This window comes from Equus przewalskii, chromosome 19 (assembly GCF_037783145.1).
Source record: "Equus przewalskii isolate Varuska chromosome 19, EquPr2, whole genome shotgun sequence".
NCBI classification, from domain to species: domain Eukaryota; kingdom Metazoa; phylum Chordata; class Mammalia; order Perissodactyla; family Equidae; genus Equus; species Equus przewalskii.
In genome coordinates, this window is record NC_091849.1 from 24475668 (window position 1) to 24488240 (window position 12573).

At 41.5% G+C, this 12573-nt stretch overlaps 5 non-coding genes across 5 annotated transcripts; 1 reads left to right on the top strand and 4 right to left on the bottom strand.

The window, feature by feature from the left end:
• The first annotated feature begins 806 nt into the window (after window positions 1-806).
• Window positions 807-879, top strand: TRNAR-UCG (transfer RNA arginine (anticodon UCG)). Its single transcript has one exon. It is a non-coding gene; the product is annotated as a tRNA-Arg (tRNA).
• Window positions 880-7774: 6895 nt separating this feature from the next.
• TRNAS-GCU (transfer RNA serine (anticodon GCU)) lies at window positions 7775-7856 on the bottom strand. Its single transcript has one exon. It is a non-coding gene; the product is annotated as a tRNA-Ser (tRNA).
• A 2787-nt stretch (window positions 7857-10643) lies between these two features.
• Window positions 10644-10715, bottom strand: TRNAQ-UUG (transfer RNA glutamine (anticodon UUG)). The gene has a single exon. It is a non-coding gene; the product is annotated as a tRNA-Gln (tRNA).
• A 498-nt stretch (window positions 10716-11213) lies between these two features.
• On the bottom strand, window positions 11214-11285 carry TRNAQ-UUG (transfer RNA glutamine (anticodon UUG)). The gene has a single exon. It is a non-coding gene; the product is annotated as a tRNA-Gln (tRNA).
• A 1078-nt stretch (window positions 11286-12363) lies between these two features.
• TRNAS-UGA (transfer RNA serine (anticodon UGA)) lies at window positions 12364-12445 on the bottom strand. Its single transcript has one exon. It is a non-coding gene; the product is annotated as a tRNA-Ser (tRNA).
• Window positions 12446-12573: the final 128 nt, after the last annotated feature.

Below are 12573 nucleotides of genomic sequence, written 5' to 3' on the forward strand. Positions count from 1 at the left end.
TGATTTTAATGCAACATGTTTTGTGTTGACTCATCTGTTAAATTTAAAAATTGTGAACAGTCACTATTTTTGTAGTCCTACTGTAGTGTTTGTTTCTTAAGATGTGGAAGCCTCAAATAATAGTAATGGCCCTGGAGCTCTCTAAACCCCTGAGAAACACCGAGAAAAGCATTCCTTTCTTCGTTAGAGACATACTGTCAAAAGTGCTCAAACGTCATATTATAACCATCAGAGAAAGTACTAGAAGAGCTTGGGAAGGGGGAAATTGTTATGCCTGGGGGCCTGCAGATATCCACGCAGGATGGAGAGAAAGATATTCGTAGAGACGCTGACTTTAGGAAGACTGCCTTCCTGGGTGCGGTTTCCGTGACGACAGTCCGGGCCGACATCCCAAGTACCTCGGGTCTGAAGATGGTGAATGTGGTGAGTATTAATAGGGAAGAAACTCTGAGTTAGCCTATTAAAAAATATCCGTCCGTGCAGACAATATGCAATATTTTGCCATATTTTAGGTGCCATAAACTCCAGGTTTTCTGCTCGGGAGTCGTAGAGTGAACGACTTTTCTCTCCATGGAGTCCCTATATACTCCAGGACCGAAATCATTGTCAGTCCCTACCCTTCCTAAGGGCCGACTCCGTGGCCCCAAATAACCCGCGTAATCTCGAGGTTCCATTTTCCAATGACGAAAAGCGCAGGTGGCGCGGGCGCCGCGGCCTTTTTGTCATTACATGACTCGTAGGACTCAGGACGGGGCAGAAAGGTCATTGTACTTTTTAAGTGGTTACAGCAAGGTCGGCATCCCGTGGACCACGTGGCCTAACGGATAAGGCGTCTGACTTCGGATCAGAAGATTGAGGGTTCGAATCCCTTCGTGGTTAACTTTTCATGCTCTCTTGTGAAAACTTCTTACCATTTCTCCTGGGGGAAGGGGAATCACCTGTTACTTATGTCTTCAGAACCCTTTTCTTTCTTCGCTCTCTACTCTAAAGAGGTCATTCTCAAAAGCCTTGGGAGAACCAAGGTCAGGGGTGAAGAGGGGCTGAAAGTCAAAACCTGAAAGGTTTTCCAATAATTTGGAGGCTCTCAAGTTCTCCCCAAATTTGGATTTTGAGCGCCCCATTTTCATTTTTACAGGCTCGGCTTGTCCCGAGCTTCTTGAAAAAGGGAATTCGGGTCTGTAAACCGAGCTCTCTGGAACTGCTGAATCTCAGACGAACGCCAGGCCCCAGTGACTAGCACAGTGGGGAACCTGTTGCTCCCCCTTCCCACTGGCTTCGCCCTGGGCTACAGTCCCTTCACATTTCTCTTCTAGTCTAAGTCTGTGTCCTTCGAAGTTCTAGCTGCTGCGGGAGTCTATGTTACTGAATGTGTATTCTCCTCCCCTCACTATCCATCTTAACTTCCTCTTTCCTTTGGTTTTGTTGCTGTCAAAAGGATGAAAACAGCTCATATTCAAACCTAAATTACAGAACACAAATATTAAGCTCATTAAAGAGCCCAACTGTTCACAGAGTGTGTATGCAAACAGGAAGACAGAGGAGATAGCTGTGCAAAATATATAAAAACACATTTTCATGCATGCCTAAATAAACTGAATTTAATAATAATTTAAGATGAAGAAACAGTAATTTCCAATTGTTAACTTCATGGTGAAATATATGGTGTTTGATTCCAGGTCTGAATATTGGTTCAAATCACATGGGGTGCATGACTGCTTTTGTTAGGTCAGAACAATGAATATTAAGGTAGTAATTGCCTCTTCCTTTCCCCAGGCTCTTTCTTAGTCGCCCATGTGACTCTGGTTCCCTCTAGTCATCTGTAGAATCCAAATTGTACACAAAAGTTGAGGCTTGAAGGTTGATTCCCAGACGTTGAGATTTCTCAAACCAAAAAAGTTTCAAAATCTTAATTTGTATAAAACCACTCCCTGCTTTCTTCCTTGTAAAACATACCATTTACGCTAAATATCCTTTTATGAACCAGAGAAAGGATATAAGCTCAAAAGAAGAGCAATCTTTTAAAGCGAACAAAGATACAATTAAGAAATACTTATGTTGCTAGCATTTTTCTGGTTTCCCAAGAATGTGCGAGATCTTCCTCCTCTCTCCCTGGCGAGCATTTAATCCTCTGGACCAGAGGATGACCCAGACTTTCTTTGGAGGCGCACACCCTCCCCAGGCATTTAATGGAAGTGTAAATTGTGATCCAAGAAGATAAAAATCTTCCTGACACAAATTCTTTCCCTCTGTCTTCTTTTTCCTTCTCCTTTTTCCTGCATTAACAGCAAGGGGATACCAAAAGGCAAAGACAGCCTTTCCAGACTGGAAAGTGCCAAAGAGAAGAAAATTGGAAAAGGGCCATCTGCACACATCCTGAACCTTAAATAGTCATTGAAGCCTAGGGGCCTGTCCCAAAATCCAGAGAATAAAAACATATGCACCCTCCTGTAGAAGTGTAAGCCTTTCTGCTTTGAGAAGGGGATTCAAAAAAAGATAACCAAACACTCTTTAGAGATGGATGAAAAGAGTGACTACAAGAACAGAAATAAAGAAGAAAGATTCCTGGGTGTGGATTACAAACACTGGGAGTTGGGCCCTGCTGGACAGCAAAAGAGCAGATTCATACATTTAAATGTTTATGGAGCACCTACCAGGTTCCGATCTCCGTCCCCGGCCACTAGTCTAAGCTCTAGGATTCTAGGATGTAAGATCTAAGATTCTAGGATCACAGTGAACAAAGTACACAAAAATCGGTGTCCTTAAGAGATTTGGGGGGTAGGAGGAGGGGAAGGGAGCAACACAGAGAACAGAAGAAAAACGAGTAGATTTTATAATATGTAAGTAAATTATATATTAGAGGAGAGAGGTTCAAAAATGTAAGGACTTTTATTATGACCTGGAAGGAGAAAAAACTATGTGTTTCATTCACCTATTGCTCCATAACAAAAAACCCCACAGATACTTAAAAGCATATAACAACAAGCATTTATTACTCAGGCATCGGAAGGTGATTGATCTGAGCTAAGCTTAGCTAAGGCTGTACTTTGAGCTGTGGGGACAGCTCCGCTTGGCTCCTCAGCTCCTCGCTGCAGGAGCTCTGCTAGTTTGAAGTATGTTCATCCTGGGACTATGAGTGAAAGGACACCAGCTACCCAGAGGAAAATTCCTCCCGTGAAGATGGCAAGGATGCATGAGGGCCGGCCCAACCATGAGGGTATATTTAAAAGCCCTGCTTGACTCATGTCTGCTAATGTCACAGTGGCCAAAATCTTTCTCATGTTCCAACCCAATGACAAGCGGCCTGGAAGGAGAGTCCGTCTCTTAAAGAGGAACTGAGAAGTTATTAGGCATAGGGTTTGGTACAGGAAGGAATGAAGAATTGAGGCCAATAATTTAATCATAAGAAGAGTCAATGCAGTTTTATGAATTTTAGAAATCATTAATCCTTTCCTATTAATATTAAACCTTATTGTATTTCATATTAAAAATAAGCTATCAAATGTATAAATTACATGCATTTTGAAGAGGAAAGCAGCCCCTGACAGCCAGGAACTGGTCTGACATTAACAGCTAGGCCTCGGTGTTGCTAGAAGCCGGCCTGGCACTCACAACTAAGGCCTAGTCATGTCCTGTTGAACATAAATAATTTCAAAGAATGCCGACAGACAAGGCCACTTTGTCAGCATTATGAAGCAAAATAAAAACAAAAATAGTCCATAATCATGTCTGAGCACTGATAAAAAAGAAGAAGAACATTGTCCAAAGAACAAAAATAATCAAACATCCCCTCTTTCCTCGGTAATATGAGTGACTGCTGCTTTTTTCTTTCTTTCTTTCTTTTTTTTTTTTACCAATTATAGCTATAGTTCTGCTTTGATCCTCTCACCTTCTAGATAAAGGTCATTAAGATACCTAATCATTGAATTGCTGAGTCACTTAATAATTTACCATGGTGTTTTATCTCCCTCATTGCAACAAGACAGCAAATCTAACTTTCTGCAACTACAGTGTGTCCCTCCTGGTTTTTGGTAGGAGATCCCCACCATTCTTGAATTTTGAAGCACTAAACATCATAAAGACAGAGGAGGTTAACATTTACATGACATCTCCCCTTTGTCCATCACTCAGCCAGGTTAAGGGGAGATGGGTTAAAAAGTTGAAGACAATCTTTGCATATCATACAGATAACAAATTTTTCCAGTTTGCTGTATTTTAACATGCTATATTTTTGTTTAGATATGGGATGCTTTTGGCCAAGTGATAGTTTTTAATGTTTATTTAGCAACTTTATCAATCTTTTCCATTGTGATGTGCTTATATAATATAATTTTAATGGTCTGTAGTCTTCTATTATTTAGAAGTAATATACTATGTGTGACCAATCCCTTACTGATTATACACTTCTGCTGTTACTGCTACTCATTCTTATAAAGAGCTCTGTGTGTATATTCCTATAGCAGGTAAATATCTGCATATGTCCTATTTTCTTGGGATAAAATCAGAGCAGTGGAATTTCTGAGTTAAAGAATATATATGTCTTTAAAGCTTTTGATATGAATTGCCAATGATCTTCCAACAAGGATTTCTGATTTACAATGCCTCTAGGAGTGTGGTCTACTACTTATTAGCAGACAAATGTCAAAGTAATTATACTAATTTCCGTTATTAGAAATGGCTTACAACTAGAAGAACCCACAAGTAAAATATACAACTATGTACTGGGGGGATTTGGGGAGAAAAAGCAGGAAAAAAAAGAAAATTGGCAACAGTTGCCAGCTCAGGTGCCAATCTTTAAAAAAAATGGCTTATTTGCATATTATCTATTAATAATATAGACACTAATAATATAATTGATATGTTTCTCTTTTGTTTCAATGGTGTATCTTAAGCACCTGAAAAATGCCTGGTACATAGTAGATGTTCAATAAAAAGTTGATTAAAAAAAAGGTAGTGGGTGCTGTGGAAAAAGTCAAGCAAGGGAAGGGGATAGGGAGCAGTGGTCAAGGAAGTACCAGTAGAAGTGATATTTGATCAAAGGAAGTAAGGATGTGAACCAAGTAAATATCTAAGAAGAGTTCCAGGAAGAGGGAAGAATAAGTGTGAAGGCCTAGAGGTAGGACTGTGCTTGCAGTGTGCAAAAACATCAGGGAAGCCAGGGTGGGGCCAGCCCCGATGGCCTAGTGGTTAAAGTTTGGCATTCTCTGCTTTGGCAGCCCAGGTTTGCTTCCTGGGCACAGAACCACACCACTCATCGGTCAGTGGCCACGCTGTCGTGGCGGCTAACATTAAAAAGAAAAAAAAAGAGGAAGATTGGCAACAAATGTTAGCTCAGAGTGAATCTTTCTCAGCAAAAAAAAAAAAAAAAAAAAAAAAAGCCAGGGTAGCTGGGAGAGATTGAGCAAGAGAGAGAATGTAAAAGAACATAAGGTCGAGAGACCATCGTGAAGCAGATCATGTCTTTGGGGCCATGAGTTAAATTTGGCCTTTACACTGAGTGAAACAGGAGAGGGTCAAAGGTTTGGAGCAGATGAGTGACATCGTCTGACTTAGCTTTCAGCAGAATCTTGGGGCTGTTGGTTTGAGGATAGATTGTAGCAGAGCAAGGTGAGAGGAAGCAGGGAGAGGAGCCAGGACGCTGATTCATGGTGGCCTGGACTGCAGTGGCAGCAGTGGAAGTGGTCAGAAATTATTTGATTCTGGATATATTGTAAAGAAAGAACTAAGGTGCTTAGGTCTTTCCTATTTAATGTATTCTTCCTTCCTTCCCTCTTTAGTAGTTAAGAGGAAACAGACCCCTTGGGTTTGAAAGAGGTGAGGGGCAGAGGGGAAAGTGTCCCAGGTCTCCCTCCCTTCTTTAGAACAAGACAAGAGATTGACACACTTAATTTGATGTGTATTAAAAGGAGTGACCAATACCCTGGGTATATTCTGCCTGCACAAAGTTTTAATTCTTTTCCCTACCACCACCACACACAGACACACACACACACACACACACACACACACACACACACATACACAATACATCTTTAAGTGTTTACTTTATAAATATCTGTTGAATGTGCAAAGTTGGGGAGACAAGGATATAAGAGGGTAGTACCCCTTGAACCTCATTCTCAAAGAAGGTAAAGTGAGAAAGGATGGGCAGGAAGGTAAGATGCTCAGGCGTCCAGAACATCAATTATCTCTGATTGTTGGTTGGTGAAAAAGCAAAATATGTAAAGCATAACACCCAATTCCTGAAGACTCCTCTTTGGCCTCCAATCTGGATCATCAGCTCCCAAGTTTTTGTTTCCACTATTAAATGGATTAAAGTTTGCAAACCATCTTTGAACCATATATACCATATGAGCCATATATTGTTAGCAAAATTCATGCTTCTTAGGTTTCAGTCTCATGAGGTTTTGGGAGATCCACCAGCTTAAGACAAGTATACTTCAGAAGAATTTTCTAGGTATCAAAATTCACCATCCTAGTCACAGGGTTTGAATATGTTGGAGAGACCTCACTGCCTTGACCACTTGATCTAAAAGAATTTTGTTCCCATGAACCATAATAAGGAAATATTGGTTACATGATTTTTTGTTGTTGTTGTTGTTGTTTAACAATTAGTTTATGTGGTCTCTACTTCAGTGTCCTCATCCATAAAATAGAGACAGATAGTAAAAGGAGACCCTTCAAATTTTGTTATTCTACACTGTGTATCCCTGTCCTCGCTGTAGTTTAAGGTGAAAACAGTTGACGGGAGATTTTACGGGATTATGTGCTAAAATTAAAATGTAAGTGGCAAAAGATGATCAAAGGAGGGAGAGAGAGAGGCTGGAGCGCTTGGAAAAGATCTTTGATTTGAATTAATTCAACTAAGATATGAAGAGGAGCAGGATGCTTTCGTTTGCAGATTCATGGGAAAAGGATTTTGCCAAAAGTGAGCAGAGACTTTCCTGGCGGAAGGAACCACATGAGCAAAAACAGAACATGTGGACAGTTTCTGCTTCGGGAGGCGGGGACCAGTGGTCAGATAAAGCTCGAGTTTGACGGAGAGGTTGGGAGGGTAAGAAGTGATAAGGTGTTAAGAGAGAACCTTGGACCTAGAAATGTGCCTGGAATTTAAAAGGCAAAGAATATTCGACAAAAATTGCCGAGACAGGGGAACCAAGACTGAGGAGTCTGTGTGTATGTTGGGGGCGGGGGGGCGGGGGGGGGGGCGGGCAGGAGAGGGGCGGATGAGTGAAGAGCATGGCCAGTGGTCCTCGACGCAAGAGATGCATCCCAATGTGACACCTCCAACCCCACCGGCGACTGGACCCCACTCTCAGAGACACTGATTTAACTGTGTCGAGGGTGCAGAGGAAACATGGGCATTTTGACAAAATGTCCCCGTTGCGTGTAATTTGCAACACTGAACAGCAGGCAGGAGGGAGGTCGAAGGCTGTTTAGGCAGGGCGTTAACAAGCATAACGAAAGTCAGAGGATCGGGAATCTGAGTTTTTGACAGCCGTGGAGAAACTGGAGAAGCGGTTGGCGCACCTCTACCTGGGCGGAGGGAATACAGCTTGATTCTTAACTCTCTCATAAACTTCGTGTAACGTAAATCTCTAACCTTCCAATACTCTATAAAACGGGATAAATAAGTAGGAGGTTATTGATAATGAAAGTTATTTGTCACGTCAGTTCTTTTTTTTCCTCCCCGGCATCCCTTAACAGCAATTACCTGAGAAGTGTCTTATTCACAAAGCGCTAAAACCTCACTCCCACAGTACAGTGGGGAACTGTACGACGAGGATGGGATTCGAACCCACGCGTGCAGAGCACAATGGATTAGCAGTCCATCGCCTTAACCACTCGGCCACCTCGTCGCCTACGTGTGGCTCCCTGGATAAATATTGTATTTCTTTACTCAACATAGTTCTATGTTGCAATTTCTATTGTTTTATCTTATGAAAACGATGTCTTTGCTCTCTATAAATGGTCCTCTTGCTATGAAAAAGGAAGAAAAGATAAAGAAGAGACTACGTGGGGCAGGTGGGGGGAGGGTTGTTGATGGGGGGGTCGGACGGAGCGAGGATGTGGACTTGAATAAAAACGACTAAATACACCTTCTAAGGGAAAATGGGAAAATCTCACAGGGAAGAATGGAGTTAGTGACTGCTTTTGTTTTATAAATAAAATTGAATTCTGTCATTTCTATTAAACCATGTATATTAAGACCATCGTTAAACTAGTTATGCTGTGTTTGTTATTACTGGATACTCCTCGGCAGGGTTCTCAGAAGGATGTCTGCCAAATGCGACATTAACGCCTCTTAGAAATAGTCATCTCCAGTCTAGGAAGCCCAAGTAAGTGATTAGTGAAGAGATGGGAGTGATAGGTTAAAAGGTCAAATTGTTATTGGTTCTGATTGTCAGACTAAAGATTTTGGACTTTATCTTAAATAGTTTTAGGGTTATCTGAGTGGTTTTGTTTGTTTTACCCAGGGAAATGTGGTCAAAATGATGTTAGTATTGTCATATTTTATTATGACCTATTTCAATACCCTCTAGCCAAAGATCACCAGGAAGTCTCCTGTAGTTGAATTAGTAGGGGTTTTGCTTTCAGGAAGCGAGGGAATAATTCTGCAATTGGATATTTTAATTTTATTTAGAAAGTAAGAATAGAATGAAACTGAAGCTGTAAAACTAGTGGTCCCTCATGCTACTTAGTAGAAGGTGTTTGGTATTTTTGTGGTTTACACAGTGATCTTTTCCTATTGTCTGTTCTTAGCCAAGATTATGAAATGTTTTGTTGCTGTTTGTTTTTGTTTGTTTCTGTCTCATTTCATCAGCATCAGAGAATGACCTTGTCTGATGCTCCTGTTCTGTGAGATTGTTTACATGCATCGAAAGAATCCCATGGCCTAGCAGTGAGTGCCAGGCCGGTTCCTGACCACACTCAGGCTTATGTATAGAGTCACGCCAGCTCCTGGATGCCGGGGGCCAGAGGAGTTCATGGGGGAGTTCTTTTGCTTTCACTGAGAGCACTGGAGGATATGTTTTCAAACTACAGAGAGAGTCAACAGAAGGAATTTAGGGCTCTACTGACAGCTGGGATTGCTGCATTCAGAGTCCAGAATGTTAACCATCACATCGGGACCTTTGTACAACAAACCTTAAAGGAAGACTTGTATACTATTGCATCTGGTCAGTTGATCTTTAAAATGTTTGGCTATAGATTCAGTCTAGGAAGATTAAGAGAGAGCGTCCTGTATGGAGACAACGGAAGCTCTCTGATAACTATGATGGCTTGGCTCTCACCCTACAGTCTGGACATTTTCAGGTGTGTGTTCAGTGTTAGCCTACAGAGAATTTGCGTGAGCTCCAGAGAAGAGTCATAGATGGTGCCTCTGACGTATGAGCTCTTAATCACCTGAGCACGTAATTAACTTATGGGGATCTACCTGACTTCAGGCACCAGGCAAAGCAAAAAGACATGAGGTTGATGGGGAGAGGGCAATTTTCAGTAGTCAGAGGAAAAAGCAAGGAGCTGGATGTGGATGGGGGAGAGGAAGTGCAAGTCTCAGGGAGTGTCTACACACACAAGGTTGTACTCCTGGTTTGGGAAAACACCAGGGCAAGCTCCCCAAAACTGAGACAGGTCCACCGAGATTTGAAGTCCAGGTACTAACCATTACTTCATGAGGCCCTCGAAGTTAGGTCTCTACTGAAAGACTGATGTGTTCTCCTAACAGATTAGTTTATCTTCCAATTAGTGTAGGCAACACATTAGCTTAAGGAGTTTGAGTGGAGCCTCTAATGAGAACAGACAATGGAGCCTCTAAGCTGTATGTGACAACTGCACTACTGTGCAGTAGGAACTTTTTCAGGACAGTGCTCCTGTTTAGAAGCCCATGGAACACTTTAAGCAGGCTCTAGGAAAGGAAGGACCTGAGTTGGGGACTGTAAAACCTAAACTGTTGATCACTGGGGCCAAGATTCTAACTTACCAGGATCTGAGGAACTCTAGGCAAAAAGGCACGTCAAATGTAAGGGGGAGTAGGGCTCAAATTCCACAGGCAGGTAGTCAAAGACAATTTTCTCTTTGCCAGTGGCTCTATGTTGATTTGATTGTTGATTTGGAAGTAATTGGCAGTGCTTGCAGCCAGATAGATGTGTACACCCTAAGGTGAGCTAATGATTTAGGAGAACCACAGAGGAAAAATCACCGAGATGTTGCTGAGTCCTAGAGTTTTTAATTCGATTTGCTGTATTCAGAGTACAGGGTGCTAACCATGGGGTCCTTACATGAGGAACTTTCTACTGAAGTTCTCACATATATTCTTGCATCAGGCCAATACATTTTGAGGGGGCATTAGAGAAGAAAAGATTTGCAGGAGGGGCCTCTGACAAATTAATCTTTAAGACCGACTGAGCACACAAATAACAAGAGGATCTCTCTGATTTGGGGAACCCAGGCAAGAGTAGATGTCAAGAGAAAGACTGTATGTCCTACAAGGACACAAAGGTGTTATAAATAGGATACTTTTCAGAAGGCCTAGAAGAGATTAAGTAATTACACAATTTTCCTCTGGAGAAGAAAGCCCCAGTGGGAAGGTTATATCTATAGACCAACATACAATAGGCGCGGGAAACATGTCACCAAAATTGAAGAGGTCCCACCGAGATTTGAACTCGGATCGCTGGATTCAAAGTCCAGAGTGCTAACCATTACACCATGGGGCCGGCACGTGTGGTTGCTGGAATATTTATGAATATTCATTGCACAGTTTGTCATTCTGCTCAGTATTTTGTGGACTTTAATTTTAATTTTAAAAATATTGATAGAAAATCTGCTCAAACAGTAAAGTCTCCAAGACAAACATCACGACCGAGGCTCGCAAGCACTGCGAACTTCTCAAGACGCAGTTCGAGTTACAAACTGATGGAACTCGAACCCAGAACTGAGGTCCAGGATGTTAAACAAGAATACTTAAGCATCCAGGAGATAATCTAATTTATGAAGATCTGGGAGGACTCCGTGGTCCAACGAAGGAGAAGGGGCAGGAGAGGACAATAGAGGAATTTCAGAAGAAGGCGTATGGTTTGCTGTTCTGCAAGACAAGACAATGTCTCATTGCTGACTGGGATAGGGTGCTCAGGTGAGAAAGTGCTCAGGAGTCTCTAGCCTCCTAGGAGTACAAGGATGATTTAAGAGAAGAGAGTTGACGCTAAAATACTAGCAGGTCCCACCGAGATTTGAACTCGGATCGCTGGATTCAAAGTCCAGAGTGCTAACCATTACACCATGGGGCCGACAGTATGTTTGTTATCTGACAAGCTTTTGGAAACTGATTTGCAATGTGTCATGTGGGCTTCGTTGGAATGATTTCTGTCTTGGACCCGCAAATAAGGCGTGTGTTCCTTGACTCTGAGATAAAATTTCTCCGCCAGGCGAAAAGGCGAACGGAGCTCACATTTGCTTAGAATTTTTCCTAGGGGCCACGGAGCGTTTGAGTACCGGCGTTCCTTACGCAATCAAAATTGTGCGTTTACTGAATTCCCAACCCGGGCCATGAACGTTTGTCTACGTATGAGTTTATAAAGAAAAGTGTCACACTTCAAAATCTCTTAAAAATGAGTGAATATAGAAAATGCAAGAAGAAAAAAGTTGAATATAAATTGGTAATTTCGGGGATTAAGAAAAAACTTTCACTTTTTAAAGTATTTTTACTTCTTTTTGCTTATCCACATTTCCTAAAGGACCGATTGTAAGTATAATAAAAGCAGATTTTTTGTTATATTTATTCTTGTTTACGTTGCATATACAATACGTATATGTGTATGCAAAAGAAGTTTATTAAAAAGTTTTAGCCAGCAAAACAGTTTTTTAAAAAAAATATGATTTGGCCAACATCTAAAAATAGTTTTGAAAATTCTCTGATACTTCCTTGCTACAGTTCTACCCTCTAAAGAGGAATGGTAAGAAGGCTCCAGAAGGAGGAAAGATTGGAAATTTCTATTTGAGATATTGATTCCAAAACATCAAATACGCCCACGAGTAGAATATTGATGCACTGGATGTATCCGAATTCCTGAAAGAACATCTAGCAGAAGATGTTAGAGGCAGGCAAGGTTTGGGAAGTCAGACCTGAACTGGATTTCGGACGATAGGAATTCAAAAGGAATTAAAGCCTTAGCATTTTTTCAGCATCGTTATGGTGATCTGGGAAATTCTTAGTATTTTCCCAAAATCATTTTCAAAGATCTTCTCTACTTAATGTCACACTAAGGGATCAGAACTACTTGCTTCCAATTTTGTGGAGAAGGTTAGTGTTTTATGATTTCCGCAGTTGGTCCAGTAGGTATTACACCTGGAAAGAAAACGCTACTTCGTAGTCGGCAGGATTCGAACCTGCGCGGGGAGACCCCAATGGATTTCAAGTCCATCGCCTTAACCACTCGGCCACGACTACACAACTGCCTTGATGCTTCAGATATATTCCCATGAGGAATAATACCTTTCCTGTTACAAATTAGTCTTTCTGTTCTTTTGACAACTGTTCTGGAGTTCTTCCCATGATGGTAAAAAGATCAAGATTTT